This window comes from Mobula birostris, chromosome 3 (genome assembly GCF_030028105.1).
Source record: "Mobula birostris isolate sMobBir1 chromosome 3, sMobBir1.hap1, whole genome shotgun sequence".
Classification (NCBI taxonomy): Eukaryota; Metazoa; Chordata; class Chondrichthyes; order Myliobatiformes; family Myliobatidae; genus Mobula; species Mobula birostris.
Genome location: NC_092372.1, coordinates 33,205,287 through 33,226,169, shown reverse-complemented (window position 1 = coordinate 33,226,169; position 20,883 = coordinate 33,205,287).

The window sequence follows — 20,883 nt, the reverse complement described above, 5'->3', positions numbered from 1 at the left end:
ATGCAAGCCATGGCAGTACAATATAGAGAGAAAACTGTTGCAACCTCCCCCTCTCCATGCATCTGATGAACTCAAGTTTGGCACCAGCAGCATTATAGGAGTTGGCAGTCACTGTTGAACTCAACATAGGACTGCCTTACGGACCCCAGCTCCAGATTTTTCCCTTGGGGTTTACTCCTGAAACCTTGTCCATGAGTGGGTATAGCTGCAAGGCAACGGAGGTTTGAGATCAGAGTTTTCTTTCCTCTAGGTGAATTGCAAACTACAGCTGATAAGCTCCATCTGCCTGAAGCAACTGGTTTTAAGGCACCAGAAGCCCACCTTTGCCTCTTGTCCTGTCAGTAGAAACAATTTCACCAGGCTTAGTAGCTAAGCTACATGTGAAGGCCAGGAGCTGGACTTTGGTTGTCAGAGGTTATTTGAGTTGCACACCATTGGGAGCATTTAATAGGTAGTGGGAGCTTATCATGACTACCCCTCCTGGATATAACAGCCTTTAGTCAGATGATGAAATGAGTGTGGATTAAATATTTCCAGAGCAGAGCTTCCGGAAGCTAAGGAACTCAAAGTAAAACTCTGAGATAGGAGCTTGCATTCATGATTTGGCAGATGCTGTCTATATGTGATAGCTATCATGATTAATCCCGACCCTGCCTTCTTTCACCAACAACATATAGCAGCAGCCATTAGAAAGCAGCATGAACCAGAAACAGGAAATACAGCAGAATAATTCCCCCCAAACCCTCACCCCCATTTAGTTCATAAACTCCAAAAGCAATTGAAGACTCCTTACTTACAATCTGAAAAGGAGACTTCATTTCAGAGTGGTAAAACAACTCTACACAGCAGCCACTAATTGCAAAGCAAACTAACAGTGTAACCTTGCACAACTTGAATGTAAGATTTTAAAATTTTGATTATTGAAAAACAATAATTGAATAATAAATTATTGAACTACTTACAAAATGAAATGAAAGCCAATATAAAAAATTTCCTGTTCTGAAATATCTGTTTCCATGTGATGTGAATTACTTAGTTATGAACATTGCATATCGGCTGTACCACTGATATATCACTAATAGGCAGGGAGAATGATTGTAATACTTTATTTCAAATCAATTCTTCTAGGATATTTTGAAATCGAAGTCATCTTACTACCTGATTGACAAAAAGCAAGGAAAATATTGGGCTTTGCAGAGTTGGGAGTGGTTTAGGGAAAACCTAATGCATACACAAATACACAAACGCACAAGAACAGCTTTGCTCTCTGTTATATGGGGAGAGTACTTTTCCCTGTGCACAGACTTTTTGAAATTTTGACTGTAGTAAGTAGCAATAGGAAGTTATTGTTTGCTTAATAATAATTTATATCTGTTTTTTTTAACCTGCACATCAACAGTGCAACCAAAATAATGTAATTTACTCTAACAGAAGCAAGAGAGCTAATTCATAAACCATCCCAAACTTCCTCACACCTGACTTAAGCTTGGTTTATACTTCCGCGTCAACGCGTCGCCCTAAGGTCTGCGTTGTCACAAACCCTACGCAAAGCCAACGCGGAACCCTATGCGAGAGCTTGCGTTGCTGCAACGTGCACCTCTCCCAAAATATAACCGCGCCTCGTGGCAATGCAGAACGCAACAACTGTGATAGGTCCGCTTGGTAGCATCGCATGTCATCCAATGCTGCAATAGCTTCCCATTGGGCGACTGAAGGGCAGGGAAGGAACTCTGGCTGTAATGCTTTCCATAAAGCTTTACAGACCTCCGAAATTATGGAGGACACATTTTGCACGAAAAAAGACACTCGCGTCTTGTTTACCCAAAGACTACCATGACCATGAAGCCTTGCACGGGCAGGTGAGTGCGCATGCGTGATGAGCGCGAATTGCAGAGCGACGCAGACTAACCAACGCACAAGTATAAATGCTCACAACGCTCATAGGCCACTTGCGTAGGTTACAGCATCCAGTTATCGCAGGAGTATAAACCAGGCTTCACACACAAACACACACATAAGCAGCTGTGTTGTTTAAAGTAATTAAACTATTATGTGCTGAATTGTTCATGATTAATTTGAAGGAGAGTTTATTGTGGGAAAGTGATGTTTCTCACTTGGTAGTCACACACATTAATCTCTTCAGTGACTGGTGCAGCTGAAGTTAGGTCCTTGAAGTACATTCCTGCCACAAATAAGAGATTTAATGGATACTTCCCAAGATGTTTACTATAAGCGAGATCATGAAAGATAGTGAACAGAACTGGACAACCTGAAGTTGAGAGAGGCAGAGGAGAAGGGAACAAGGCTGTTCTATGAGAGACCTATCAATCAATGATATTATGAATGCAGTTTTACATGTATCTCAACAACAAAATAATAGGAATTTTCAAAGAGTTTCATTGCAAAAAAAAAAACAAATCCCATTGAGGACATTTGAGTAGCTTGCATCTGGAAGCAGGCTGAAACAGGACCTGCTCAGTTTGTGATAGGACCAGGTCAGTTGAATGCAACTTTACACTCACCATGACAGCCAGATAGCGTGGTCACACATGTTGGCTGCCAATAAGGAGAATAAGTCTGCAGGTGAGAAGGAAAGAGCTCTATAATTTAGTAAAAGGTGACACAGAAATACAGAAATCCAAATTAATGTGATACAAGGCAGGAGAGATATTTTATGCACCTGGGTGGTGAAGAGTGGGAGGGGCAGGGGATCCAATGGTTCATAGATACAAGGAAAACACTAAGTGGTTCAAAAGCTCTACATTTCCAAATTTCTATGTAACATTGAAGGAGGCTATTTTGGCTCTTCTTGTACAGTATATGCCAGCTCACAGAATAATTCCATTCTTCCAACATTTTTCCTGAAGTCTCCTATCTCCACCTTCCAATCATCTCCACCTAGATTCTCCCGTTCACTTTCACACTAGGATCAATGGCAATGGCAATGGCCAATCAACTCAAAATCCCCATTTATTTTTCAGACACTACTTTGAATAAGAAGAGATTCCTGATCAATATCCTCAGTGAATAAGTCCAGATATAAATAGTCTGATCATTATCACATTGCTGCCTTTGGGATCTTTCAACACACATATAGAACAGAGAGCACTGCAGCACAGTACTAGCCCTTTGGCCCGCGACATTGTGCCGACCTTTTGACCTATTTCTAACCCCTCCCTCCTACTTAGTCCATAACCATCCATTGTTTTTTCTTTCATCCATGTAGCAAACTAAAAGCTTCTTAAATGTCTCTAATGTATCAGCCCCTACTCCCACCCCTAGCAGTGCATTCTTTCTGTGTTAAAAAAAAACTACATCTGACATCTCCTCTTGGCTTTCTTTCACTCACCTTAAAAGGATGTCCGCTGGTACCAGCCAAGCCTCCCTGTGAGAAAGCTGCTGGCCGTGCACTCTATCTATGCCGCCCAGAGTTTGGCTTTCTGATTTCCGACAGAGGAATACTTTCTTAGCACTTTCACCCTCCCCCCACCACACCCAGTCATTTGGATAGAAGAGTCCCTTAACATTCCGCATGACGTCTGAGGTAGATCAGCAAACCTCCGTCTCAAAAAAAATGGACAACAGCATATGTTTTCTGCAAACTTTATGCTGAAATTTGCCGTTCAAACTTCCATGGAAATTCTATCCACACACTTTCAGGTTGGAAAAGTTGGGAAATCGTAAGAAATAAAGGTAAACTTCCCCCACCTAATAACTGCAGTGGACAAAACAATTGGTTGGACTTCTGTGGAGAACATAAAATCAAAGCATTCCAATGTTAGGCAGCTGTTTAACGACAAATTCAGAATTCAAAAGCTCTTATAATTTATGCCTGCCCACCATATGGTTCATAACAGAGATTATCTCCATTTTGTAAACCTATTTGAAGATAAACCATTGAAAACATGTTAAGGTCAGTGACTCAGTTTGAATCAGTGTTCTTTGTTCATTTTATAAGGTTCAGCATTCGTTGGAGTTATTGAAATTCAAGGGGTAGCTAATGGACTGTAGAATGCAGAAACATATGAAGCTTTTACCATTTTCAATAGGGCATTTCAAATGGTAATACTTCCCATAAGAGTCTATTCTTTTTTTCACCGTGGTGTTCCTCTTCGAAATAAGTACTGAAATATGAATGCTAATTAAGATCAAACGAATAATGAGTATTTTGAGGTATTGCATCATTGAATAAGTACTAACTCTGAATGAGCTCCTTAAATAGAATCTAGAATACACCTTCCCTCTCTCCATTCTTGTGTGCAGCAGAACTATTCAATACTGCTGCAGCCAGAAAGCCCCCCGTTTCACTCGATGCTGTCTTATTCCTGAAACAGGAAGTACTCTGCTGGACGATGTGGGTTGAACCCCCACACTGCCAAACTCTTCAGGTTTTACAGACCAGCATGCACTGTTTTTGCCACTAATATGAGTATTAATCATAAAAATATAGCTGCAACAAGAAATAAAAAGTGAAAATTCACCGTGCATTTCATGCAGAAACTATACTGAAGTTTTTTTCAATTGTACAGCAAAACTTTTTTCTGTTCCATGTCTAAGAAGCAGGAGCAATGTTTAAGGAAAATGTGTGACATAATTATATGCCTCCCAGGAATCCCCCAATTTAATCCCCAAATGTGTTGGCACGTGGCCAAGTGGTTAAGGCGTTTGTCTAGTGATTTGAAGGTCACTAGCTCGAGCCTTGGCTGAGGCAGCGTGTGTGTCCTTGAGCAAGGCACTTAACAGTGCTCTGCGACGACACCAATGTCAAGCTGTATGGGTCCTAATGCCCTTCCCTTGGACAACATCGGTGGCGTGGAGAGGGGAGACTTGCAGCATGGGCAACTGCTGGTCTTCCATACAACCTTGCCCAGGCCTGTGCCCTGGAAACCTTCCAAGACGCAAGTCCGTGGTTCCATGAGACTAACGGATGCCTATAATCCCAGCCTAATCACAGGACAACTAACAATGACTAATTAACCTACCAACCGGTATGTCTTTGGAATGTGGGAGGAAGCTAGGTTACTTGGAAGAAAACCATGCAGTCACGGGGAGAACGTACAAACTCCTTACAGACAACGACAGGAAAAGAACTCTGGTCGTTAGTACTGAAAAGCCAATCACTACACTACCGTGCTACCCCTAATATTAATGCTGCTAACCTTAAACCACTTTAGTGTTCATTTGCATTAATGCAATACATACAGTGATGAAAATGGAGCTTCTAAGCTTTGTTGGGAAAGTTTAACACTAGGTGCATTTATTTTAATAGTGAAAATTATAAGTGTTATCAGAAGCATCCCTTCTCCCTTTCTAAGTTTTACCCCAGGATTTGACTCAATTTGACTGCATCATTTTTCTGGTGGTAAAAGCAATTGTTTAATCAGATCTGGAATTATGTCTATTTTGTTGCAAAGCAGTTTAATGAAATAACAGAACTGAACAGTTCAGTACATTTTCCTTCAGTTAATTACAGGAGGTGTGCAATTTTCAAAGCTGCAAAAAAGGTCGTTACGATAGTCAATTCTGTAATATTCTTATGCAAAATGCAGCATTTTGTATAGAGCAGGCCTTCTGCAAAGACTAGGTAACACTACCCAGGTGTGAAATGAATCGCATTGTTTACCATGGCAACCAAACATAGGTCACCAGTGGATCGCAGAGTACTTATAAAATTGAGATGTTCTGTGAGTCATGCATATTAATTCAGTCCAATTAGCTCTTGTGGAATAAATAAAAAGTACTAACTTCAACTGCTTGCTGAGGAACTATTAGAGACACTTTTTAACAGATTCAGGCAATTGGAAATTGTGAAAATGGTGGCGAAAGAAATATACTCAGCATGGACTTGGCATGTGGTCATTGAGCAACGCATGTGACCATTTCAGTTGTAAACTACCACTGCAAACTTCAGTAGTGCCCCACTACCTAAGTCCTTTAGCGTTACCTTACCGGCAGGAGAGGAGAAGATGGCGGCGCGATGCAACAGGCGCGGCCACTCTGATGAATGATATCTGTAATCTGTCAAGTAGGGTGCCGTGCACAATTTTGATTTGATGGAGGCAGATGTGACAGCACGGAGGAACATCTGATGAAACTTCTGAAGTGCCTGTTTCGCTGCCACTGCTACTGCGTGATCTGAAATCTCCAGAGGGGAAGGCCCCGAATCCTCGGCTTTGCCTGTTGCTGGCGGCCGGGGCAGGGGTCGAAGCGCTCAGCAGAGTTGCTGCTCGGTGCTCGGTGTCGAAGGGCTGGTCGGAGGCTCGAAGTTTTCGGACGGACTCAGAGTCGGCTGTGGTCGAGTGCTTCCAGGATGCTGCATTGGCAAGTTTGCGGCGCTGGAGGCTCATGGTAGGGAGAGTTTCTCCCTTCAACCGTCTGCGTGAGATGTTGTGGTAATCGGGACTTTGAGACTTTTTTTTTACTGTGCCATGGTCTGCTCTTCATCAAATTCTAGTATTGCTTTGCACTGTTGTAACTATATGTTATAATTATGTGGTTTTTGTCAGTTTAGTCTTGGTCTGTCCTGTGCTTCTGTGATCTCATACTGGAGGAACATTGTATTATTTCTTAATGCATGCATTACTAAATGACAATAAACGAGGACTGAGTGTCCTCATAACCTAATCTAATATTGCTCTTTCAAAATGGAAATGTGCTGTCCATGATGAGACATATGCCTATGGATTGCTGCTAAGGTGAGGAACTTTGTTATGCAGTACTACAACGATTTCCGGATGAGGTTTTCCACTCAGCAGTTTACAACTAGGTGGCAGAGCTTGGATGTTGGAATCCCAATGGTGGGTGCAATTTCACCCATCCTTTTTGTGTTAGCCATGGAGGTCATTGTGAGGGCTGCAGAATCAGTGGGACCAGGTGTCGCACTTGAAGGCAGAGGGGAGTTACCACCAATACAAGCGTTCATGGATGATCTCACCCTTTTGGGTCCCAGCACAGAGGCAGTGGAAAATGTACTATCTAGACTCGAGGAGCTAATGAAATGGGGAAGAATGAAGTTCAAGACCAAGAAGTCAAGGAGCCTCGTTCTTAGAGAGGAAAGCTGGTTGACTTTCATTTCACCCTTTGTGGAGAGGAGATTCCATCCATTCAGGACCAACCAGTTAAGAGCCTTGGGCGATGGTACACAGAGGAGCTGAGATACACCAAGAGGGTTCAAGAGAACAGATCAGCAGAGGTTTGATGTCTGTTGACAAGTGTGGCTTGCCTGGCAAGTTGAAGTTGTGGTGCTTGCAGGACAGACTGATGCCACAGATAATGTGGCCAACTATCTATGAAGTGGCAATGTCCCATGTTGAGGCAATGGAACGGAAGATCAACAAGTATGTGAAGAAGTGGCTTGGAGTACCGAGCAGTCTCACCAATGTTGCCATCCACAGTAGTCAGACAAAGCTTACCATCCCAGTGCAATCCCTTGTTGAAGAGGTCAAGGTAGCCAAGGTAAGATCCTTCTTGATGCTTCGAGACTCAAAAGACCCTGTCATCAAGAACACGCAGCCGGATGTGAGATCAGGAAGGAAGTGGTCAGCCCATGTAGCAGTTGATGAGGCAGAGTCTAGACTGAGGCACAAAGAGACAGTTGGGGCTATCCAGCTAAGCCGCCAGGGACTTGGATGGTCAACCCACAAGTGGTGGTCATCTTCTACAGGTGAGGAGCGCCGTGAGCTTGTAACACAAAACATACGAGAGGTCGAAGAGGAGAAGAGGTTAGCTAAAACAGCTGGCCTGGCCAAACAAAGGGCTTGGTCCCGGTGGGAAAGTGTTGAACAATGACATCTATCTTGGAATGTTCTGTGGCAGATGGAACCGTTCCACATTTCTTTTCTATGCAGAGCAGCGTACGATCTGCTCCCAACACCTGCCAACCTCAGCACCTGGTAAGAAGATAAGACAGACAGGTGTGCTGCTTGTGGCGAGAAGGGAACACTTCAACATATTTTGAGTGCATGCAGAGACAATCTTTCCAGCGGCATGTACACCTGGAGACATAACAACGTTCTCAAAGTTGTAACAGAAGTGGTTGAGCAGAGAGTACTGCAGCACAACTTATCTCATGCCCCATGCTGCACAGAACATGGTATATCATTTGTGAAAGAAGGCTCCAAGTCAAGGGTGTACAGCGCAGGCCAACGATCAAGCATACTTTCTTCAGCCAATGACTGGTGCGTCAAGGCCGACCTGGATGGGAAAGGCAGTTTCCCGGAGCAAATAGTTTTCACCACATTGCATCCAGGTATAATCGTATGGTCTGACACCAGTAGAGAAGCGGTTATTGGTGAACTCACAGTCCCCTGGGAAGACAACATCGACGAAGCCCATGAGCACAAGTTAACCAAATATGCAGAATTAAGATCAGAGTGCAGAGACAGAGGGTGGAAGGTCTTATGCTATCCATTCGAAGTAGGCTACCGTGGGTTCATTGCGTTCACTTTCCAGAAGTGGCTGCGTGACCTTGGCTTCACTAGAAGAGAGATCAAGTCAACCAGCAGGGCTGTAGCTGACGCAGCAGAGAAAGGATCAGCATGAGTGTGGACCAAGTATGTCCAGAGGGGCAGATAGTCAGACAGTGTATACGTATCTTGCAAACCCTTCAGTAGTTGCATAGACACCTGAAGAGCAGACTATCTGTTGGATGGAAGTGACCAACAACTCTGATAGAGGTAGATGTCAAGTTTTTAAGCTCACCAATGGGAGATGGTGCTTTAGCACTGCTGGCCCAGCACCTCGAGGGAGTCTTGATCATAAGTGGGCCGAAACTCCTGAAGACAGGTGGCAGATCAACTGATGATCCCACTGGTGATAGCACATGACAGTTAACATCTTAGTCCACGTGTTTTTCTTTAAGAGGGGTGTATGAGGTGTCAGGGAGGGGTAGCACCTCTGGTGGGGGAACATGTTGCGTCCTTTTCAAGGCGGTTAGTCAATCTTTGGTCCTCACCTGGCACTCAGCTCTCACCTGTGGCTCCCCGTAGCTGTTTGCATGCGACAGCGGCCACACCCCGGGCAACAGCTCCGACAAGCCGGCTAAACCAGGTGAGGGTAGCCGACAGGTCTCAAACCCTCGGTGAGATAGGGAGTTGTCTATCCCAGCATGTGAAGACAGACTCTGACGGATTGAGCGGATGAGACCAATGGAAGGTCCAACAGTCAAGAAGGCGGTCTCCGCAAGCGTTGTGGAACGTGTAGAGCACGACAAGGCACAGAAGACCTCCTGGTCATCCACTGCGCCTAGTCCCATCTCCAGCCGTCTTGACTCTGTCTCGTCACTGGATCCAGATGGGAATTGGGAAGAGAGAGTGAGGCTGACGCTGCGCAACTCTCCCTCACTTAAATCCAAATCACGCTCTAGTCTTGACACCATCATAATGGTGTCGAGGTCCTCATCGACGTTGACGATGGACGAACACATATGTCTAAGAGGTCAGGGAAGAAAGAGGCAGGAGGGCCTCGGTATGACTGTGACTCTGATGTGGGTAAGTTGATTAATAGGTTTAGAACCAAGTTTATCATGGATTCTGATAATGATGAGTTCTGGGTTTAAGGTGGAGTGAAGCTAGAGACAGGAGTTAGCTCCTGTTATGGGTGGGTTAACATTAGACTGGAGTTAAAAGGGGTGATCAGGTAAGGGCTAGAGGTGTGGAGGTTAGAGCCTTTGTTGAGGAGATGCACTGGGTTAAAGGGCTCAGGGATTGTGAGTTAAAGGGGCAGACTGGTGGGTGAATAGGTTCAGAATGTGTTTGTGTGTGTGTGTGTGTGTGTGTGTGTGTGTGTGCGCACAGGGGTGTGTGTGTGTGTGCGTGTGTGTGTGTGTGTGTGCGCACAGGGGTGTGTGTGTGTGTGTGTGCGTGTGTGCGCGCACAGGGGTGTGCGTGTGTGTGCGCACAGGGGTGTGTGCGTGTGTGTGTGTGTGTACGCGTGCATGAGGGCAATATTGGTTGTTAATAGTGGTACTAGGGATGCCTGTTTGTGAACCCAAATGATTTTCAGAATCAGATTCAGAAACAGAATTAGGTTTAATATCAAAGGTTCAAAAGGTTTAAAGGTTCATTTAATATCAGAGAATGTTTGTAGAGAATGTACATATCATACAACTTGAATTTTGTACTCTTCATAGAATCCACGAAACAAGAAACCTCGTACAATGAATGAGAGAAACATCAAAGCTCCCCACTCTTCACACAAGCATCAGCGTCCCCCCACCATTCACCCCAGCAGAAGCGCTGACCCCCCGTACCTCCCCACCATGCATACAATAGTAAAAGCTTCCCAAAGAGACCTTGATCCAAAGTCCGTCAAAACTACAGTCCATAACCCAGCACTTCAGTACCTCAGACAGGATCTCTCTCTGCAGTCGGGGGGGGGGGGGGGAGAGAGAGAGAGAGAGAGAGAGAGAGAGAGAGAGAGAGAGAGAGAGAGAGAGCAAGGAAGGAAGGAAGGAAGAGGGCTCTTTCGAGTACAGGGGCCTTCTTCTGACAGCAGCCGGTGTTTAGCAAACAAACTGACTGCTGGCTCCACATTTCAGTTTCCCATGACACTTCAGTGAAATCGGCAAGGAACCGGGTTGTCCACAGGGCTGCTCCCCGAGGGCACACATCTTCCAAGCCATTCCTGGAGACAGCCAAGTGCTAGTCTATACAGCCAGTCTGAAAACCCTCCACTTGCAAAGAACCATAGTTTGAACTGTAGATCATGGACTCTGAGAGAACCCTAACCACCTTGAAAAGAAAAGAAAGACATAAGAGAAGAAGAATAAGGTGCTTTGTGGACGAACTGGAAAAAGTCATCTGGGTCTGCAAAAACTACTAGCGCTATCTTTTCTCACTCCTCTCTTTATCACTGGCGTTTGTAGAGAAATACATATTTTATGGCAGTAGCATATTGCAATACATAATAAAAAACTATAAATTGTAATAAAAATATGTAAATACAGGTATAAAAAATAAATTAAATACGTAGTGCAAAAGGAGGCAAAAAAACAAAAAATAGTGCAGCAGTATACATGGGTTCGTTGTCCATTCAGCAATCCGATGGTGGTGGTGAAGAAGCTGTTCCTAAAACGTTGAGTGTGTGTCTTCAAGTTCCTGTGCCTCCTCCTTGATGGGGGTCCTTAGTGATGGATGCCGCCTTTTCGAGCATTGCCTTTTGAAGATGTCCTCGATGCTGGGGAGGCTAGTGCCTACAATGGAGCTGACTGAGGTGGTAAGCTTCTGCGGCTTTTTCTGATCTTATGCAGTGGGACCTCTGTAGCATAGACTTACTAATCATAGCCATAATTCTTTGGGATGTGGAAGGAAACTGGAGCACCTGGAGGAAACCCACAGGGACATGGGGAGAACATACAAGCTCATTACAGACAGCAAGGGGAATTGAACCCTGGGCTTACAGCTGGTGCTGTAAAATGGTACTGCTTACCTTGTCGCATGCAATAATGAGATGAAATGGAGCAGGACTCCATTGTCTGCTGTTTTCTGAAGAACTAATCGTCCCAGGATTGTCCAATAATTATTTCTCCAGACACCAAGTAATCTTAAATCTCTCTACAATTCTCCAAAGGGAGCACTGCATGGAAAATCGCATATTGGCCTGGAAAGCACGTCCAATATGAATGTGCTCTGAAATGCTGAGAAATGGAAAACTGGTTTATCGAGATTCAATCTTTGGTAAATTGATTTTCAATCATATTGTGTTCAACTAAGCGGAGATTCCTCAATTTAATTTTTAAGGCTAGTGTTTCTAAATACTAACCTTAATGTTCATATTCATATAAATGTGAAAGACTGTTTTAGATTATTCGTACAAAAATTGCAACTAAGAAGAAATAGGAAAACAAAGTTACACAGATCTTTCTTCTTGATTATTCTGTATAATTATTCCATTGTAACTTTATGCATTTTTTCTTATGGCTCCCCCGTGCATTTCTAGAAAATGAACAATAAGAGCAATGACTTCCACTTATATAAAGCAATTAATGTAAGAAAATATCTCAAGGTGTTTCACCGTCTCAACGTCAGGCAATAAGTGACATCATAGTTTATTTTAATCACCTCTCCGTGCAGTTTATTCCTTGCAGGAAAGTTTCCTATTAACCCCCAATTATTTAAATAGTGAGTTGCTTTTAAATGAAGGTTTACAAATATAATTGAACAAGAGGAAATCATTAGACATTTATTCATCTCATATGCAAACATACTAATATCTTAGTCTGCCTAGTGTTTTGAATTTTCCGGTGAAACATATTGGACAACAATTAGGGTCAGAAAAAGAGCATAAAAATGTTTTCTCCAGGTTTCACCATGGTACTATAGTTCAATATTAAATTATTAATTACAAAGTAGTAGCAAGATTTTTTTTCTAGCAGTATGAAATTATGAATGCAGATGCAAGAATTTCGATGGATGGAATCATATAACCCCTTTAAGTTGAAAGTTCAATATCATAGCCTTCATTTACTGTAAATAACAGAAATGTACTGCACATACAGTGAAACAATAAATGAGAATGCCCCATCATAACAATATATATACTGCATTCTATGATAAACAAACAGAAAATCATGTCTGAATACCAGGTGGGGCCCAAGAATTAAGTATGCATTTCTATTGTGTGCAAGAGATAGATAAGTTCTTCAGGATTTTGTTCTCGTCCATTATATTTGTAAATTCCACTTAACTTCATCTCACTTCTTAAATATTTGTTTTGAACTCTCCCTGAAAGACATAGATAGGCTGAATAGGTGGTTACAAATGAACATTTAACATCAGCACAAACACGAGGAAATCTGCAGATGCTGGAATTTCAAGCAACACACATAAAAGTTGCTGGTGAACGCAGCAGGCCAGGCAGCATCTCTAGGAAGAGGTACAGTTGACGTTTCGGGCCGAGACCCTTTGTCAGGACTAACTGAAAGAAGAGCTAGTAAGAGATTTGAAAGTGTCCTTTGAAAGGCCCCTTTTCTTTCTCCCCAGGCCTCCTGTCCCATGATCCTCTCATATCCCTTTTGCCAGTCACCTGTCCAGCTCTTGGCTCCATCCCTCCCCCTCCTGTCTTCTCCTATCATTTTGGATCTCCCCCTCCCCCTCCCACTTTCAAATCTCGTACTAGCTCTTCTTTCAGTTAGTCCTGACGAAGGGTCTCAGCCCGAAATGTCGACTGTACCTCTTCCTAGAGATGCTGCCTGACCTGCTGTGTTCACCAGCAACTTTTATGTGTGTTGCATTTAACATCATCACCCCATCTTGAAATTACCACAAAAATTTATATCAGTTTTACAGTACCTATTCAATGGACTGGGTTAAAGTACATAGGGTAGGTTTTATAGTTACATATCAGAGAACTCATTCTGTGGTAGGGAGTGAACCTATCATGTGATATATGATCCATTAGTAAGAGCTGGACTTTAATTGTCAGCCATCCTTTCACTGTCTGATTGACGCATGGCAAACAGAAAAAATCATGAAGGGAACTGCTGCTTTTGGAAAAAAAGAAAGATATGTATTTATAAACACAAAATACTCTGAAGATGCTGGGGTCAAAGCAACACTCACAATACGCTGGAGGAACTCAGCAGGTCGGGCAGTATCCTGACAAAGGGTTCCGGCCCGAAACATTGACTGATCGTTTCCACGGATGCTGCCCGACCTGCTGAGTTCCTCTAGCGTGTTGTGAGACATGTATTTATAGAACAGCTATCACAACTTCATGAAACACCAAGTTATGGTCAATGAAGCCTTACTGAAATGTTGCCATTATAATGTGCTTACAGGACAATGCAGATAAACACAAACGCTGAGAACTATTTTTGTAGTTGCAGCAGTCAGAGCGGCAGAGGGGAAGAGCCACCAGTTTTCTCATCTGTTGTTTCTGATTGGCTAAGTGTGTGGCAATTCAGCCAATTAAAGGAGGCCAGGGTAAAGTGGAGTGGGCCAGTGACAAGGGTAGAGCAGGCAAGACTCTGGCTAGCTCTATAGTTTAAGGGAGGATTACTCTATGCACAGCATGGTAGATGAGTTACTGGGATTAATAGTGGAATCAGGTAATTTCGTGGAGTATAAGAGGCTTTTAGATTGACTCATAAATATGAAGGGAATGGAGGGATAGGGATGGTATAAAGGAGGAGGATATTATGTTCTCTCCTTGATCATTAGGTTTCTTCCACATGCTCCTTCCAACATTTCAAAGGTTGACTGAGGACTGTAAATTACCCTTTGGGCTAGGTTAATACAAAGAAAAAAATGAAAGCAGAGTTGGTAATTATGTATGAGAGAGGACAAGTTGTAAAGGTTCGGAATAATAAAGAGGGGTGTAAAAGGATAAAGGGATTACTTCCTTGGTAATGTAAGTCCTGGTGAATAAAATCAATGATCTCAGAGCCAGGGTGCTGAATCAGATAGTCCGTGAGCCAGCCCCAAATTTGGGCCACTGATACTATCTTGGGGGAATAATTCTTATAGTGATTTTTGGCAAGGTGTACACCTCTAGTGCTAGAAAACATGTGATAACATTGCAGCGGTGGTAGCTTGCATGGTAACCTCTATGCTATAAGAACCATGATCCCATGGTGCTTTGTCTATGATAAGGTGAATTATGCCAGGTACCTGTCTCCTTACTTTGCTCAGATGATGATCCTCCCAGAGAAGAATCCTTCTGTGTATGAGGCCTTCAAGACAGGCCAATTCTCAGTGCAGCTGTCAAGTAACAACCCCTTTGGGCAGGTCCCTGTGGACCAGGCTATTGAAGCCACAGTGAACAAAGACACACAGACTCCCGGAGGCACATCACGGTTCAGCCTGAATGCTGGAGCTTTCAAGCATTGCTACATAACAGCTGAGCACCGCAGTGCATTCCTGGGACAGTTAAGGGAGATACTAGGACTGTGTGCATTCTTTGTCTCATGGAATCCTGGTTAACCCCTTCCTTACCAGATGCAGCGATTCAGATCGATGGATTTACACCATCAGGATAGATCCATAGAGTCTCTCAAAAGCAGAGGTGGAGGAGTATGCCTCATGATCAACTCTTCTTGTTGCACAAATATATCAGTGCTGTCCCAATTCTGCTCACCAGATCTGGAAAATTTTGCAGTTAAGTGCTGTCCTTTTTACCTACCATGGGGGTCCTCCGGGTACATTTTGGTAGCAGTACACAATCCACCTCAGGCCAATATCAACCAGGCTTTAGATGATCTGAGCAATGGGATCAACATGCACCCTAACACATTCATCAATGTTTTAGGGGATTTTACCCAGGCCAGTCTGAAAAAAACCACTAAGCAATTACTATCAACAGATCACTTGCAATACCAGAAGAAACAATACAATCGACCATTGCTGCACCACCATCAAGAATGCTTACCGTGCTATTCTATGCCCTCAGTTCGGGAAGTCTGATCACCTGGCTGTACATCTACTCCCTGAGTAAAGGCAGAGACTGAAGACTGCAGCACCAGTATTGAGGACCAAGAAGGTATGGATAAGGGAAGCACAGGAGTGCCTACAGAACTGCTTTGAATCAGTAGACTGGATTGTATTCAGGGATTTGCCTTCGAACCTGGATGAGTATGCTGCAGTTGTTACTGATTTCATTAAAACCTGTGTGGATGAGTGTGTGCCTACAAAGACTTCCTGTACATTCCCGAACCAAAGGCCATGGATGAACCAGGAGTTAAGTCATCTGCTGTAGGCATTCAAGTCTGGCGACCCAGACCTATACCAGAAAACCAGGTATGATTTGTGGAGGGCTATTTCAAAGGTGAAGAGATAATTTTGAATGACATTGGAGGCGACATCGGATGCACAGCAACCTTGGCAGGGTTTGCAAGACATTACTTCCTACAAAGCGAAACCGAATAGCATGAATGGCAGAGATGATTCACTACCAGATGAACGCAACGCCTTCTATGCCTGTTTTGAAAGGGAGAACACAACTACAGCTGTGAAGATCCCTGCTGCACCTGTGACCCTGTGATCTCTGTCTCAGAGGCCGATGTCAGGCTCTTTAAAGAGAGTGATCCCTCGCAAGGCAGAACGTACTGATGGAGTACCTGAAAACCTGTGCCAACCAACGAGCAGGAGTATTCAAGGACACTTTCAACCTCTCACTGTTATGGGCAGAAGTTCCCACTTGCTTCAAAAAGGCAACAATTATACCAGTGCCTAAGAAGAATAATGTGGGCTGCCTTAATGACTATCACCCGGTAGCACTCACATCGACAGTGATGAAATTCTTTGAGAGGTTGGTCATGACTAGACTGAACTCTTGCTTCAGCAAGGACCTGGACCCATTGCAGTTTGCCTATCGCCACAATAGGTCAACAGCAGACGCAATCTCAATGGCTCTCCACACGGCTTCAGACCACCTGGTCAACACAAACACAGGATGCTGTTCATCGACTATAGCTCAGCATTTAACACCATCATTCCCACAATCCTGATTGAGAAGTTGGAGAACCTGGGCTTCTGTACCTCCCTGTGCAATTGGATCCTTGACTTCCTAAGCAGAAAACCACAATCTGTGCAGATTGGTGATAACATATCCTCCACGCTGACGATCAACACTGGCACACTCCATGGGTGAGTGCTTAGCCCACTGCTCTACCCTCTAGGTTGTGTGGCTAGGCATAGCACAAATACCATCCATAAATTTGCTGACAGTACAACCATTGTTGGTAGAATCTCAAGTGGTGATGAGAGGACGTATAGGAGTGAAATATGCCAACTAGTGGAGTGGTGCCGCAGCAACAACCTGGCACTCAACATCAGTAAGACAAAAAAGATGATTGTGGACTTCAGGAAGGGTAAATCGAAGGAACACATACCAATCCTCATAGAGGGATCAGAAGTGGAGAGTGTAAGCCGTTTCAAGTTCCTGGGTGTCAAGATCTCTGAGGGTCTAACCTGATCCCAACATATCGATGTAGTTATAAAGAAGGTAAGACAGCAGCTATACTTTATTAGGAGTTTGAAGAGACTTGGCATGTCAACAAATACACTCAAAAACTTCTATAGATGTACCGTGAAGAGCATTCTGATGGACTGCATCACTGTCTGGTATGGAGGGGCTACTGCACAGGACCAAGGAAAACTGCAGATGGATTGTAAATCTAGTCAGTTCCATCTTGGGTACTATCCTACAGAGTACCAGGACATCTTCTCGGAGCAGTGTCTCAGAAAGGCAGAGTCCATTATTAAGGACCTCCAGCACCCAGGGCATGCCCTTTTCTCACTGTTGCCATCAAGTAAGAGGTATAGAAGCCTGAAGGCACACACTCAGCGATTCAGGAACATCTTCTTCCCCTCTGACATCCGATTCCTAAATGGACATTGAACCCATGAACATTACTTCACTTTTTTTAATATACAGTATTTCTGTTTTTTTGCACGTTTTTAAAATCTATTCAATATATGTATACTGTAATTGCTTTACTTATTTATTTTTTATTATTATTTTTGTTTTTTTTTCTCTCTTCTATATTATGTGTTGCCTTGAACTGCTACTGCTAAGTTAACAAATTTCACGTCACATGCTGGTGATAATAAAACCTGATTCTGATTCTAAATGGCATGGTCCCAATGGGCTGAGCAGCTTTATTCTGTATTTGCAATTATTACAAATAGTTTTTAAAGTTATACTTAAAATGCCCAGGGATGTCTGCTCCACAAGATGTTCAATTCTTTGAGTGCCACTTCCTTTTGTATTGGAAGGATTCTGGCTAGGAATTTGTCTGCGCATGAAAAAAGTGAGGTAACGTCAGTTGCTGGATCAGTGTGAGGTTTCCAGTCTCCAATGCACCATTGTGAACACATTTCCAGTGCACGCTGACAAATGCCTTTGCTCTTTGGTGGCCAGCCACTGCGGACAATAGAGATCACAGAGGGAGTGTGTCTGGCAGTGGCTTGGTTGTGGGTGGGAGATGAAAGGTGGGAAAACCAGGAGGGGAACAAGTGGCAAGATAATTGCTGGGAGTGGCATGATCATCATGATGGGAAGGATTGAGTGAAGACCACAGTAGGAGCCAGGGACCTGAGGGAGTCTGCATGGAGTGAGGTGTAATGGATATGTTCATTAACATTGAAAAGTTAAAGATGTAATTTAGAGCAAAATGGACAACTCAGGCTCCTTCAAAGTGGGCAAGGTTAGTTTGAACTTCAAAGTAATTTTATTATCAAAGTACATATATGTCACCATATACAACCCTGAGATTCATTTTCTTGTAAGCATACTCAATAAATCCAATAACCATAATAGAATCAATGGAATACTGGACCAACAGGGTGGACAACCAATGTGAAAAAGACAACAAACTGTGTAAATATAAAAAAAAACATAATAATAAATAAATAAGCGATAAATATTAAGAACATGAGATGAAGAGTCTTTGAAAGTGAGTCCATAGGTTGTTGTTCAGTGATGGGACAAGTGAAGTTATCCCCTCTGGTTTAAGAGCCTGATGGTTGAGGGGTAATAACTGTTTGTGAACCTGGTGGTGTGAGTCCTGATGCTCCAATATCTTCTTCCTGATGGCAGCAACAAAATGAGAGCATGACCTGGGTGATGCAGATCCCCGATTATCGATGCTGCTTTTTTGCAACAATGCTCTGTGTTGATCTGCTTAGTGTTGGGGGGGGGGGCTTTACCCGTGATGGACTGGGCTGTATTTACTTCTTATTTAAAGATTTTTTGTCCAATAGTATTGGTGCTTCCACATCAGGCTGCAATGCAACCAGTCAATATACTCTATACTATACATCTATAGAAGTTAATCGAAGTTTTAGATGTCATGTCAAATCTTTGCAAACTCCTGAGGAAGTAGAGGCAATGCGTGCTTTCTTTGTAATTGTACGTACATGCTGGGCTCAGGACAGGTCCCCCAAAATAATAACATCTGGGAATTTAATGTTGTTAACCCTCTCCACCTCAGATCCTCCAATGAGGATTGGCTCATGGACCTCTGATTTCCTTCCCCTGAAGCTCTTTAGTCTTGCTGACATTGAGTGAGAAGTTGTTGTTATGAAACCACACAATCAGATTTTCAATCCCCCTCCTATATACTGATTCATCACTGCCTATGATTCAGCCTACAATAGTGGTGTCATCAGGAAACTTAAATATGGCATTGGAACACTGTTTAGCCACACAGACATAAGTGTAAAGTGAGTAGAGCAGGGGACTAAGCATACAGCCTCCTGGTGTACCTGTGTTGATGGAGGTCATGGAGGAGATGTTGCCAATCCAAACTAACTAGGGCTTGCAAGCGAGGAAATCGAGGATCCAATTGCACAAGGAGATATCGAGGCCAAGGTTTTGGAGCTTATTGATAAGTTTTGAGGAGATGAAGGTGTTGAATGCAGAGCTTTAGTCAATAAAGAACATCCTGATTTATGCATCTTTGCTGTCCAGATATTCCAGGGTTGAGTGAAGACCCAATGAGAAGGCATCTACTGTGGACCTGTCGCTCTGGTAGACAAATTAGAGTTGATCTCAGTTGCTTCTCCGGCAGGAGTTGATATGTTTAATCACCAACTTCTCAAAATACTTCATTACTGTGGATGTAAGTGCTATTGGGCAATAGTCATTGAGGTAGGTCACTACACCCTTCCTGACCACTGAAATAATTGATAAAGTACCCAGGCCAACATTCTCTGATCTGATGCTCTAGTCAGACCCAGTCTGTTGCATTGGGCATGCACCTTGTGCACATTTCTACACAAGATCACAGAAGAGATGCTCAATTTTGAGTTTGGTCACTGGAAGTGCTCACCAGGTGGACAGAAGAAAAAGTTCAAGCATGTGAGCAAAGCTTCCTTGATATAGTAAAATATCCTCACTGAATCTTGGGAATCATTGGTCCTAGACTGCTAATAGTGGAGAACAAACATTCAAGATGATTCTGGGAACATTGAGGACAGTACAAGTAATAGAAGAAGGAACTATTTCACAAACTACCCACTCTTGCCCTATCAGCTACCCCCTGCCCATTTAAGGAAGAGTCTGTAGTTCCCAAATTGACTTTATCACATCTCAGAATCCACAAAACAAGAAGGATAGCGAGTACTAAAAGCTCACCTAGGGTAAAGAAGAAAAGAAAAACGAAAGCATATCACAAATTACATGATCATAGTAGACAACAAAATTACCATGAATAAAACTCCTTGACTTTTCTCATAATTATGTATTGTCAAGTGTGTAATTAATGGAAAGCAACAGATTTACAACATATCTGTCTAATATCAGTCCATGTATATTTGTTATTCTTGCAATCTCACCATTCATCACAAACCACTAAAATGCTCAAATTAGGACCTATTTGTGGAATATGTTGCAATACAGAGCTGGTCAAAATTGAACAGCAAATAGTAAATTACCTTTTGCTAAAAATTCAACAACTGCAGGCACAGTCCATTCTACTAAGGACAGAGCTTGAAAAGTTAAGTGATTAATGTGACCTCAGTCCAAATATGGTTAAGCAGAAATGGAGGGAGGTGTTTGTATTTGATATTTATTGAAGCTTGTTTTATTGTATTTTACTAAATTTCTATTGGACTAAGTACTTATATATAATTTTTTAAAAATTCAGTGCATTGTTTGCTCCATGTCGAACCCACAAGATCTCGAGAAATGGTGGGTGGATTTGAATGAATTGTATTTAGATTGAAGTCTACAGGGCATCAGTCATTGTTAATAGCAATAGTGGCACTGGATTTAAAATTTAAATCATGACTTTGCTTGATCTTCCCAAAGGTGCATATTGAAACCCCACAGCACTGATCTGCAGTATTTTCCAGGATAAGATCTTTTGATGAACCTTAGCAAAATTAGTCGTCCAACCTATTGAATATACATAAATAGGAGCATGGTAACAGAATGGTTAGC